General features: G+C 40.7%; 2 long non-coding RNA genes across 2 annotated transcripts; both read left to right on the top strand.

Annotated features, from left to right (window-relative positions):
• Positions 1-8,273: 8,273 nt before the first annotated feature.
• Positions 8,274-8,957, top strand: LOC127778609 (uncharacterized). The gene is made up of 3 exons (XR_008018536.1): positions 8,274-8,354; positions 8,443-8,659; positions 8,834-8,957. It is a non-coding gene; the product is annotated as an uncharacterized LOC127778609 (long non-coding RNA).
• A 903-nt stretch (positions 8,958-9,860) lies between these two features.
• On the top strand, positions 9,861-10,663 carry LOC127778479 (uncharacterized). Its single transcript, XR_008018512.1, has 3 exons — positions 9,861-9,903; positions 9,993-10,061; positions 10,520-10,663. It is a non-coding gene; the product is annotated as an uncharacterized LOC127778479 (long non-coding RNA).
• The last annotated feature ends 1,010 nt before the right edge of the window (positions 10,664-11,673 follow it).

Below are 11,673 nucleotides of genomic sequence, written 5' to 3'. Positions count from 1 at the left end.
TACTGTATATGGATGAGGACAGGGATTGAGATTTTTAGGGTTGTGCATGATTTCCTCTATGATCGTGGGAAAAAATAGTGGATTAACGTGACCTTATAAGAGTGTTACACGTCAGCTATTGCTTGCACTTCTAGAAAACTGAATTTTGGTGACTGCCCCACACCTCTTGTGATGGTCATGCATGAACAGTCAAAAAAAAAATCTCTCGTGACAGCCGTATCACACTATCACAAATTTTAGTTGTTTGGTGACAGGATGGATTATGCAGTCACAAAAGTTTACATGAAATTTTTTCAGTTAAGTATAAAAGTATTGTTTATAATATTGGTGACTGTTATCGTTCAAAGCTGTCACCGTTGATTCCGTAATTGATTTAATTGGCATGACACGCTGAAAAAAAAAAGAGAAATAGATGATTAGTTTATTTAGAAGAGTCCAGCTCTGTTTCTCTCTCCTCCTCCTCATTCTGTTCTCCGTTCCCCTCTTCTGCTCTCTGTCCTTAGAACCCTAGAGAGGATTTGATCTCCCCTTCAGCGATGCTTGTCGCCGGTGGCGCCGCCGGTTGAGCCGCTGCGTGTTCTCCTCACCTGCGCCTCCCGTGTGTTCTCTTCTCTCAGCAAGTTGCCGCACTGCTGCTCTTGTACGGTGGCGTCCCTGCCGCCGCCGTTTCTCTCCTCGCCGTGGGATCGATGCGCGTCGTTGCTACTCACCTCTCCGGTGATTGGTGCTAGGTGTTCCCCAATCTTCTGGTACTTGTTCTTCTCTCTATTATTTCTGTACATCTTGTGGTGATTAATGTTCTTCAGGTGTTTGATGAAATGCCAATGCAGAAAGTTTTGTTGTATCAATTTGTAAGCCTTGTTTCTTGCTTTTTAAAATGATTTCCATGCGGTGTGAACTAGTAATTTGATACTATCTTTTTATTAAATGGATGCAAGCATTCAAAGATCTGTGTAGTGCGTGGCTTAACTAGATAGGGTGGCTTTCTTTTATTGGAATGGGTGGATCAGCTTTTGAATTGTCAATACAGAATTAGTGCAAGCTATTCAGTGTGCATGTCAAACAATGCCATTTAATTTTCATTTTATTTTCTACTATGCTTATTAGTCTTTTGTGCTTATGAAAATAGCATACTATTTTCAGATGTTAATGCATAGATGTTTAGGTTCTGAATTCTTCTCATATTATATAGTGTGTCGTTGCACTAAAACTAGATAGTTAGTTTAAACACACGAAATAACTTTTATATGATGGAACATACAGAACCACAATATGGCAAATAACCGTGAGTGGATGTATACTGGCTGGAAACGTGGTCGTGCACCAACTGATGAGTGGGTACAGCAAACTAAGGATTTTTTGGATTATGCTTTTTCCATGCCAAATGTTGTTGTTAGTGGAAAAATTAAGTGCCCATGCTCCTTGTGCCGAAACTATGTTTCACACAAAAGGCAAATGGTTGAGATGCATTTGTGTCGTGAGGGTTTCAAAGAGAATTACATGAACTGGTCAGAACATGGTGAGTGTTCTATTGGTCAAGAAGATCAAGCTACAACTTGTCACACCCTAAAAATTTCAAATATATAAATTGTTGTTTAATTGGAATTATTAGAATTGATTTTAAAAGCCTAGAAGAGAAGATCTAATTTTAAATAATAAATTCCAATATAAAATGGGGCTAGATAAAATTTTATTAAATACTTTGCTTAATTCTATAATTCCTAGATTTTTCTGGGATTTATTTGAGCTAAGGAAGTATTCTTAATAAATGGAATTGCATTTCATGAATAATTTAAATGGAAAAAGGTTTTTAAAAGTCTCTTTTGGCTTTGGGCCGAAAGTCGGCCCAAAACCTTCTCTCTCTCCTCCTCGGCCCAAGTCGGCCCAGTCCGCAGCCGCAGCCGTCGCTCGCGCGCGCGTCCGCCCGCTGACAGGTGGGGCCCGCCTGTCAGACTCGTCGTCTTCCTCGCGCCGCCGCCGCCCGAAACCCTAGCGCCGCGCCGCCGCCGTCTCTTTCCAAATCCGGCCGATCCTTTCCGTTTCCGGTGAAATCAATAGAGGGGAAATGATCTTCTCGATCTCCTCTACCTTTTCCCTTTTGGAACTTCGGCTAAAATCGTTTGGAAAGCGGAGGATTCGATCTCGAATCGGATCGGTCTCTCTCCTCCGAACCCTAGACTTTCCTTCTCGTCGCCGGCCGCCGTGGGCCTTCGCCGCCGTGTCCTTGCCCCTATAAAAGGATCCCCGGTGTCTCCGCTACCCGTCGCCACCCTCGCCTTCGCCTCTCGTCGTCCGTAGAGCCCTAGCGCCGTGAGTCCTCGCGCCGCCGTCGTCGCCGCCGCTCCAGCCGTGCGCCGCCGTCGCTCCAGTCGTCGCCGTCGCTCGGGAAGGCCGCCGTCGTGGTCGCCGTCGCGTCGCCGTCCTCGTCCGCCCCTCCGTCGTCGCTGTCGACCGCCGGAACTCCGTCGCCGTCGTCAAGCCGAAGGTTGCCGCCGCTTCTTCCTCGTCGCCGACGTCGTCCGGTCATCGTCCGCCGTCGCTTTGGTCGTCGGTGAGTTCGCCGTGCCGTCCGCTACCCGTAGGTGCTCTCCGTTCGCGCCGCCACGCCGTCGTTCGCCGGCGAGCTCGCGCGGTTCGGTCGCCGCCGGAGATGACGTCATCGCCGACGTCATCGATGCCGTCCGCCGTGGTCCGGCCGTGGACCGGTCGATCTCGGCCGTTCGTTTTGGATGGATCGATCTCGGCCGTCCGTTCCCGTGAACCGTCGCCGTGCACCTGGTCCACCGCTAACCCTAGCCGCTGACGCAATAAATCCTCTTTTCCTTTTCAAAAATAATTCATTATTGCGTCATAATTCAATTAAAATCCATATAAGTGTTTTAATCCGATTTAATCTTTAAAAATTCATAACTAATTCATCTTAGCTCGGATTTAGTTGGTTCAAGTCTCTAAATTTTTCTAAATTGAGATCTACATGTTAAAAATATCCACATGTACTGTTCATGCTTGTTTATGTGCTGTTTTGGTGTTTTGCTCTTTTCTGTTTAGATTCCGACGTTTCCGGAGAGTCTGTTTTCGCAGGAGAAGAATTTGAAGAGTTCCAAGGCCAGCAAGGCAAGTCACACAGATCCCAAACAACCCCTTTGAGCATGTTGATCCCGTTTAAAGCTATTGGGTGGAATTAACCTATTGTTTGTTATAGCCCTTTTGTTCTTGATTACTTTATTCCTTGATACCTTGGGTTCTTATAAATTGACTAGTTGAGCTTTATATATTGGTTCAGCTAGATATTAGATGTGATTGCTTAGCCATGCTTAGAAACATTAGCACACTATTGGGATAACTTATGACTCCCTATTATTCAATGATGGCTTAATGATAACTCATGATGGTTAATCATGATTGGTTAATTAATTAATTTGCCTACTAAAACCTGTTAATGGTAGGTTGTGAGTACATGGTTTTGATGGTCGTGCTCATGACAATTAAGGACCGGTTCACGAGTTTCGGTTGTGAAACATTAACCGTGCCAACCACAAGCCAGCGTGGGCAACGGCTTTACCTTTTGTATAGCATAGTTCATTGCGGGGCACCAGACTGAGAAGTGGCGGAGATAAGCCCACGGGGGTCGCTGGGGAGTCCATGCCTTGTTTATAAGGGGGTGATTATGATCCAGGAACGGTGCGCTGTGGTGGATTGTGTTGTGCGAGGGGTACTGTCACAGCTCCTTTCTGAGGTACCGTGGTGGTATCAAGGCGCATGGTGACATGTCGTGGGGCTGTGTCTTGTGGGTACAGTGGTACACCTCTGGTCAGAGTAAAACTATTCGAATAGCCGTGCCCGCGGTTATGGGCGGGTCAAACAATGTCTTTCGTGATTAGTCTCATACCTCTCATCATAATAAAAGATACTATGACTGGTAATAATTTGATTAGCTCCTGGTTTGGAATGGTATATTCCTGGTTTGGAGATAGAACTGTGCAGCCGGGATTGGTTGTTCAGAATGGTTGGGCCTATGCAACAGGGTATGTTGTATAGCGTTGGAATAATATTGTTTAATTATTACTCAACTGTTTTACTAAATTCTGAAATGTTTATTAAATGCTGTTTATGCAAATGAAACCCTATTATGCCATCCTTTGTTATCCTGTGCACTTGCATATTTGCTGCGTGGCTTGCTGAGTATGTCATATACTCACCTTGCAATCATTCATCAGAGGAGGAGTTCTACAGTGATGCTGATGGTGTGGAGGATTAGGTGTAGCCCTGGTCAAGCTGCCTGTGGAGTGGAATCGTCTGCGCCGTTTATCTTATTTTCCGCTGCTTAGATCTTTATTGATTGAGAGGAACTATCTACCTCTGTAATGACATTTTATTCGCTTATTAATTAGAGTAATAATTGTACTCTATTATCAATTTGTTATTGTGTGCCTCGGCTGATTCCTGGACGAGGGTTCGCGCACATGTAAGCGTTTGGAATTTTGGATAGAAATTCCGGGCGTGACACAACTTCAGCAGAAAATGAGAAATTTGATGAATTGGATCGGATGGATGACATGTTGGTTGACATAGCCGGTGACTATGAGCTTTCTGAGGAAGAGCCAACAGCCTCTGCCCAAGCTTTCTACAGAATGGTTGCTAGTGCAGATGAGAAAGTACATAGTCAGACAACACACTCCTGTTTATCTACCATATCTCGTCTTCTTGCCATCAAGTCACAGTACAACATGCCAGCAGCATGCTATGATGATGTGATGCAATTGATCCATGAGCTCCTCCCTTCTGGGTCAAAATTGGATGATAATTTCTACCGTTCAAAGAAAACTCTTGCTGGCCTTGGGATGCCATATGAAAAAATTGATGTGTGCTACAACAATTGCATGCTTTACTACAAAGACAATGCTGAGAAAGTTATATGTGATTTTTGCAAAACTTCTCGATATGAGAATGAGCATAGCAAAGTTCCACGTAAGGTGCTAAGGTATCTCCCTATCACACCTAGGTTGCAAAGGCTGTATAGTAATGAGGAGATAGCAGTCCTAATGTGATGGCACAAAGAACACCCTCCACATAAGCCAAATGTGATGATGCACCCATCAGATGGTGAAGCATGGGCTCAATTTGATAGAGATTTTTCTAATTTTGCACAAGATCCTAGGAATGTTAGACTTGGTCTAGCTATAGATGGATTCACACCATTCAACATGAATGCTGCAACATATTCTTGTTGGCCTGTGTTTATGGTACCATATAATCTCCCACCAGGTATTTGCATGAAACCAGAGAACATAATGCTTGCCCTTGTTATCCCTGGTCCTCAACATCCTGGAAAGAACTTGAGTTCTTTATTGGAACCTTTGGTGAATGAGTTACTTGATATATGGGTTGGTGTGACAACATGGGATGCTTCGAAGAAGGAAAACTTCACTATGAAGGCAGCATATCTTTGGTCAGTCCATGATTTTCGTGCCTATGTTGATTTTGTGGGTTGGAGCACCAATGGTAACTTAGCATGTCCAACATGTTTGTGTGAATCAAAGGCATTCCGGCTCAATAATGGAGGGAAAAGCTGCTGGTTTGATTGCCATCGGTGTTTCCTTCCAACTGATCACGAGTTTCGAAATCGATCAAATGCATTTCGAAAGGACACAACAATACATCATGGGAGACCAAGCCAACTTTCAGGAGAGCAAGTTCAAACTCAAATGAATGCATCCATAACAGATTCTGATAATTATGGGAAAAAGCACAATTGGAGACATATATCATGTTTTTGGAGACTTCCTTACTTCAGCAAATTGATGCTTCGCTACAATATTGATGTCATGCACTATGAGAAAAATGTTGCTGAAGCTATTTGGAATACTTGCTTTGACATCGCTGATAAGACCAAGGACAATGTGAAGGCAAGACAAGATTTACAGGAGATTTGCCATCGACCATGGCTGCATCTGGAACTAAAAGCTAATGGCAAGTGGCATAAGCCAAAGGCATCTTATTGTATTGATAAGAATGATAAGGTCACCATTCTCAAGTGGTTTAAAGAACTGAAATTCCCTGATGGATATGCAGCCAATATTAGCCGTGGGGTGAATTTGGCACAAAAAAAGATTTTTGGCATGAAAAGCCATGATTATCACATATTTATGGAGCGTTTGCTACCTGCAGCATTCCGTGGCTTCCTTCCTAAGAGTATATGGGTGACTTTGGCGGAGTTAAGCTTCTTTTATAGACAATTATGTGCCAGAGAGCTTAATAAGGAAAACGTATATAGGATGGAACAGAACATACCTATTCTGATATGCAAATTGGAGAAGATATTTCCTCCTGGTTTTTTTAACTCCATGCAACATTTGATGATGCATCTACCTTATGAGGCTCTACTTGGTGGTCCTGTGCAATTCCGTTGGATGTTTCCACATGAAAGGTAAGGAGCTACAAACAATCAATTATTGTCATACCATTCAGTTCTGGACTAGTTTAGTCTTGATTCATTTATTATGATTGTCTAATTTGCTAGGTTTATTCAAAAAATCAAAAAGAAGGTTGGAAACAAGTCACGTGTTGAGGGTTCGATAGTGGAAGCCTATTTAGTTGAGGAGACCACAAATTTTCTATCACTCTATTTTAAGTCAACTGCAAGATCAAGTCGAAATCACAACCCTCGATATGATGATGGTACTGCAACCTTTGAAAGCTTGTGTGATTTGAGCATTTTTAAATATCCTGGACGACCTTTTTGTCCCCAAGGGCCTCGTGACCTAACTGATAAAGAGTACAAAGCAGCCTATTTGTACATCATGACAAACATGCACGAAATGGATGATATATTTAAGTAAGTATATTTAGTCCAGCTAGTTGAATCATTGGAGTGTACTTTGCTAGTTGCTTGGTTTCATATATTAATGCTGCAATTACAATGTAGGAATTTTGAACAACAAGAGTGGAAAGGCCGAGGGAGACCTACTCAGAAGCAAATTGATGATTTGAGACTAAATGGTTGGAAAGGAGTGCGTGGCTCCAATGAAGGGCCTAATTTTTTTGACTGGTTCAAAAATCTAGTAATTTTCTTCAAATTCTTATACTTTAGAGTGAAACTAAATCTAGTAATCTAGATTTGTTTAGTTTAAAAACACATTAGACTGATAACAAAAATCCCTTATTGCAGTGCATGGGGCCAAGTAATGTTGATTTTGCATTGTGCCAAATGTCCTATGGATTTCGTAGGAGGGTTACTTCTTATGGATGCTATGATATCAATGGCTATAGATTCAGATCAGAAAAGTATGAGGGAAAAAGAGCAGCACTGACCACTATCAATACTGGTGTTTGTGTGAGTAGTGTAGATGAGAATAATAATACTTTAGAGTATTATGGTGTCATTGAGGATATTATAAAAGTGTCTTGGGAAGGTAGTTTGCAGCTTGAGCTAGTGTTGTTTGATTGTCGCTGGTTTGACCCAACACCGTCTGGTGTGAGGCGCAGTGAACATACTGGTTTGGTGGAGGTGAAGCAAACCTCAAGACTGTCAAATTTTGACCCCTTTGTGATGGCAAATCAAGTCAAGCAAGTTTATTACGTTCCATATGCATGCTCATCAAGAACAGATCTGCATGACTGGTGCATTGTTTATCATGTTACTCCTCGGGATAGATTGCCTGCTCTTGAAGTGATTCCTGATTCCAATGATCAAGATGGGACAACAAATGAGATGCCATTCTTTCAAGAGAGTGTTCTGGACAGTGAATTTATAGTTGATCTTGGAGCTGACCTAGAAGCTAGCACTGCAGTTGTTGACTGTTCAGATGAAATCACTGACCCTAAAGAGCTTGAACTACTAAGGAAGCAACAAAAAAGGGCAACAACAGCACCACATCATCAATCTCAAAATATAGAAGAGGACAACAGCGAGGAGGAAAACGAAAATGATGATCAGACAAATCATGAGATTTATGATCCGAATGAATTTTGACATGCCACTGTTTTGGTTGTTCTTATTTTACTTTCTATATCATGATGAAAAAAATCATTCTCAGCATGTTTACTTTCTGTATGAAAAGAATTGTTTCAGTCCTAGAAAATGAACTTTCATATTATTGTTCTTTTTACTTCATGTATTCATAATCAGTAAGAATAAATTATGTGATTAATGTTATTTATAAAATGTTTGCAGAGATGAGTCGTATTATGCATCCACGTGGGGAACCATCATCTTCGAGGGATGTTAGTGGGTCTACCATTTCTACCGCTGCTGGAGGTGGAACTTATCAGGAGGAAAGGAATACAAGAGGGACAACACAACTTACAAGACCTAGGAATTATAAGAGGATTGAGATATCTCCCAGGGGAGATGCGTATGTAGCTCCTTACATCCCTTTATTTATCTGTTATGTATAAAATTTGTATTGCACTATATATACTAATGTGACGTCTTGTATATAGGGGTTTCGCTTACACACATTTCAAGCCAAAGATGGAACGACAAACAGGTTCTGTGCTTGGTACATCTTTAAGACGAGAGTATCCTGGGTTGGTTAAAGAATATGCAGGTCCTGGACAACGTAAAAGAAAGAGATTGGCCATGTCATGGGGTCACTACTTTGGGGAGAAGGATCATAATGGCATGACAGCTGGTGATAGAGTAAAAGATGAATTCTGGGTATGTGTTTTCCTCAAAAATTTTTACTGTATTGCTAAAAAAAGTGTTAGAAGTTCAATCTACTATGGTACCATTCCAAGTATTAGGGTTGCATAGCTTTCTACAATACTCACATAGCTATGTAGGGATACCACAGAATATAGTAAACACTTATTTCCCCCCTTTTTTTTCCAGTCATTCTTCACTGCCCAAGAAGAAGACATGGAGGAGCTGGACAAGAATATTGACAACTATTGTCAAGCTAGACTTCCAAAGATAATTTGCCAGGCACGTGTAGATGCTGTGAAGAAGTACTATGGTAAAGGGATCAAAGGAAAAAATGCCAGCGCCATTGAACTCAATTTTGAGCAGTACATGACATGCAAATTAGATTGGATTAATGTGGACGCTTGGAAGTGCTTTTGTCACTGGTGGACATCAGATAAGTACAAGGAGAAGCGCAAAAAAGGTCAAGATGCACGTTTTGCTAATGAAGACTATGCTCAACAGCGGGGAGGATCTCTTCCATTCTGCACTATACAACAAAACCTGGTAAATAAATGACAATAGTTCATATATAGTATCAACACTTTTGATTTTTTTTCATCACATGTTGTTCATTGCTTATAGGTGTATCAACTTGGACCAGAAAATGCAAGTGGCTTGGATACCTACAGAGTTCAAATGGCTGGCTTTAAAGCCTCACTCAAAGGGTCTGGCCAAATCCGCAGCGAGAAAGTCAAACAAAGAATTGTGAGTTGGTTCCTGAATAGTTCTCAGCATCACATTTTATAGATCCTTGCTGCATTTAAGTGAGAGTCAAGTTAATAAGTTAAGTCAAGAGTCTTTATGTAGTAAGCCATTAGTTGAATTATTTCCTTATCTTAAGCTTAGTGTTTGTAGTTCTGTGATCCTACCAACAAACCACACTTACTTTCTCATTTTTATAGAATACTTACTGTCAAGTTTATCACGAAGAACATGGTGAGGAGCAGCAACCTGTGAGCAGTGAGTTAGATGGGAATGTGATATATAAAGCTTTTGGTGGACTGAAACATGGACGGTTTGCAATGGGCAACGGAGTTTTCAAGAAAACTGAAGTTCTTGCTGCTGTTAAACATAAGAAATCTGGAATATCTGGATCTACGAATTCTTACAATGCTGTAGTGCGTGAGAATGCACAACTTCGCCATGAAGTGACTGAACAGCGTGGAATGATACGTGAACAGCGTGGAATGATACAAGAACAACGTGGAATGCTAAAGGTAATAACTACTAAATCAATCTCAGATTCATTTATTTTTTTCCGCTCACAGAAAAATCCAATTAGCAAATTTAACTTGCATGCCTATAGGCAGTATATGAGAAGCTTGGAATGGACATACCTGAGGAGGTACTTTCAAGGTGGGAGTCACAAAGAGAGGTACATTTGCTTTGACAAATGTATAATTTGTTGTTTTAATGATTTATTGTAGTAGAGTGTGAAACTGATGTCTTTACTGTTAGTGAACAATGGTTGCTCACAATGCATGGATGGATGATTGAATGCTATTATAAAGTCTGCAAGATACATTTCATTTATTTATTTCCAGTATTTTCATACATAGCATGGCATGTTTTCTAAATGGTTTACCTAGCATACATATATACTGCAATATCTCCATTTTTCTTCAATTTGTTGTCTAGCATGCCCTATTTTGTATCCACAAGACTTTAGAATTAAGTTCTTTTGCCGGCACAATGTTCCCTTAACAAAACCAGTTCTTAATCTTTTAGCATGCTTCAATATGACTGTGGCCTATAAGCAATATTACTTATGCTTTACCATATGTATCGATGACTAATTGTTTGTTTTCTCTCATCTGCTTATTTCATTTAAAGAATTCTGAATTAGATGTGGACTGTTCTGAGGGGTCTGAAGAGTATGAAATAGAGGAAGAAGAGTGTGAAACAGAGGATGAATACAGAACATAGGAAGAAGAGGAAGAAGAGTGTGAAACAGAGGATGAAGAATACAGAACATAGGAAGAGTCATAGATGTCAATAGGATTGTGTTTTTGCTTCTAGTGAAAGGCCACTGGGCTGTGATTTCTATGGAATTACTATTCACTTCAATATTGTTGTTTGTCTTATACAATATTTTGTTGAGACCTGTACACACTTATGGATGTGGGTGCGCATGAATGGGTGTTAAATGATAATATGTTTTTTTACTTGAAAATTGATTGTGGACATGCATGATCTTGTGGCATGCTACTTTCTTACATCTATTACCGTTGTAGATTAAGTATTGACGTATTAATTATACACCCATTTGTGGATCTATTTTGTGATGGCAACCCAGTCACCAAAGGTATTTTCTAACAGCCAAAATCAGTCAAAGAATAATGTTTTGTGACTGCTATTGCCTTCACGAAAAACTTTTCCTTACAGCTAAGGAACGACTGTCGGGAAAAATGACCAAAACAGGGAAAATGATGGAATTGTCTTTTGGTGATTGCTAGACAGTCACAAGGTGACTTGTGACAGCTTCCCGTCACGGAACATTAGATTTCGTGACCAACAAAGTGTGACGGGTGTTTCGTGACGGTACGTTCTCACGAAAAATCTTAGTGACAGTCTTGTGCCATTTCGTGACAGTGAGGGGCAGTCACCAAAATTCCGTTCTCTTGTAGTGTTGTTAAATAAAATGTACTGTTCTAGAACTAGGAAAAAGATCCAAGATAGGAATATCGTTTGTATTTATACTATATTCAGGTGGACTTATTTGTGGATTTCTTTGGCATCGATGTTGAAATGATTTAGAGATGTAATCTTGCATTTTTCATGTGATCTTTTTTTTTCAGAACTTCATGTGATCATAGTCATACGTATTTGTCCTCCTACACAATGTTAATCACTTTTCATTCTTAGGCGAAATACAAAAGACTTACTCCCTCGTTTTCTAGATAGTTAACGTTAAAATCAAGTTTCGGCCAATTAGTATTAAGTTTATAAAATTTAATTAGTCTATATTATGGGCATAAAACATTGAT

This window comes from Oryza glaberrima, chromosome 7, assembly GCF_000147395.1.
Source record: "Oryza glaberrima chromosome 7, OglaRS2, whole genome shotgun sequence".
NCBI lineage: Eukaryota > Viridiplantae > Streptophyta > Magnoliopsida > Poales > Poaceae > Oryza > Oryza glaberrima.
Note: the sequence above shows the minus strand (reverse complement) of the source record. Positions and strands in the feature narration are given on the sequence as shown.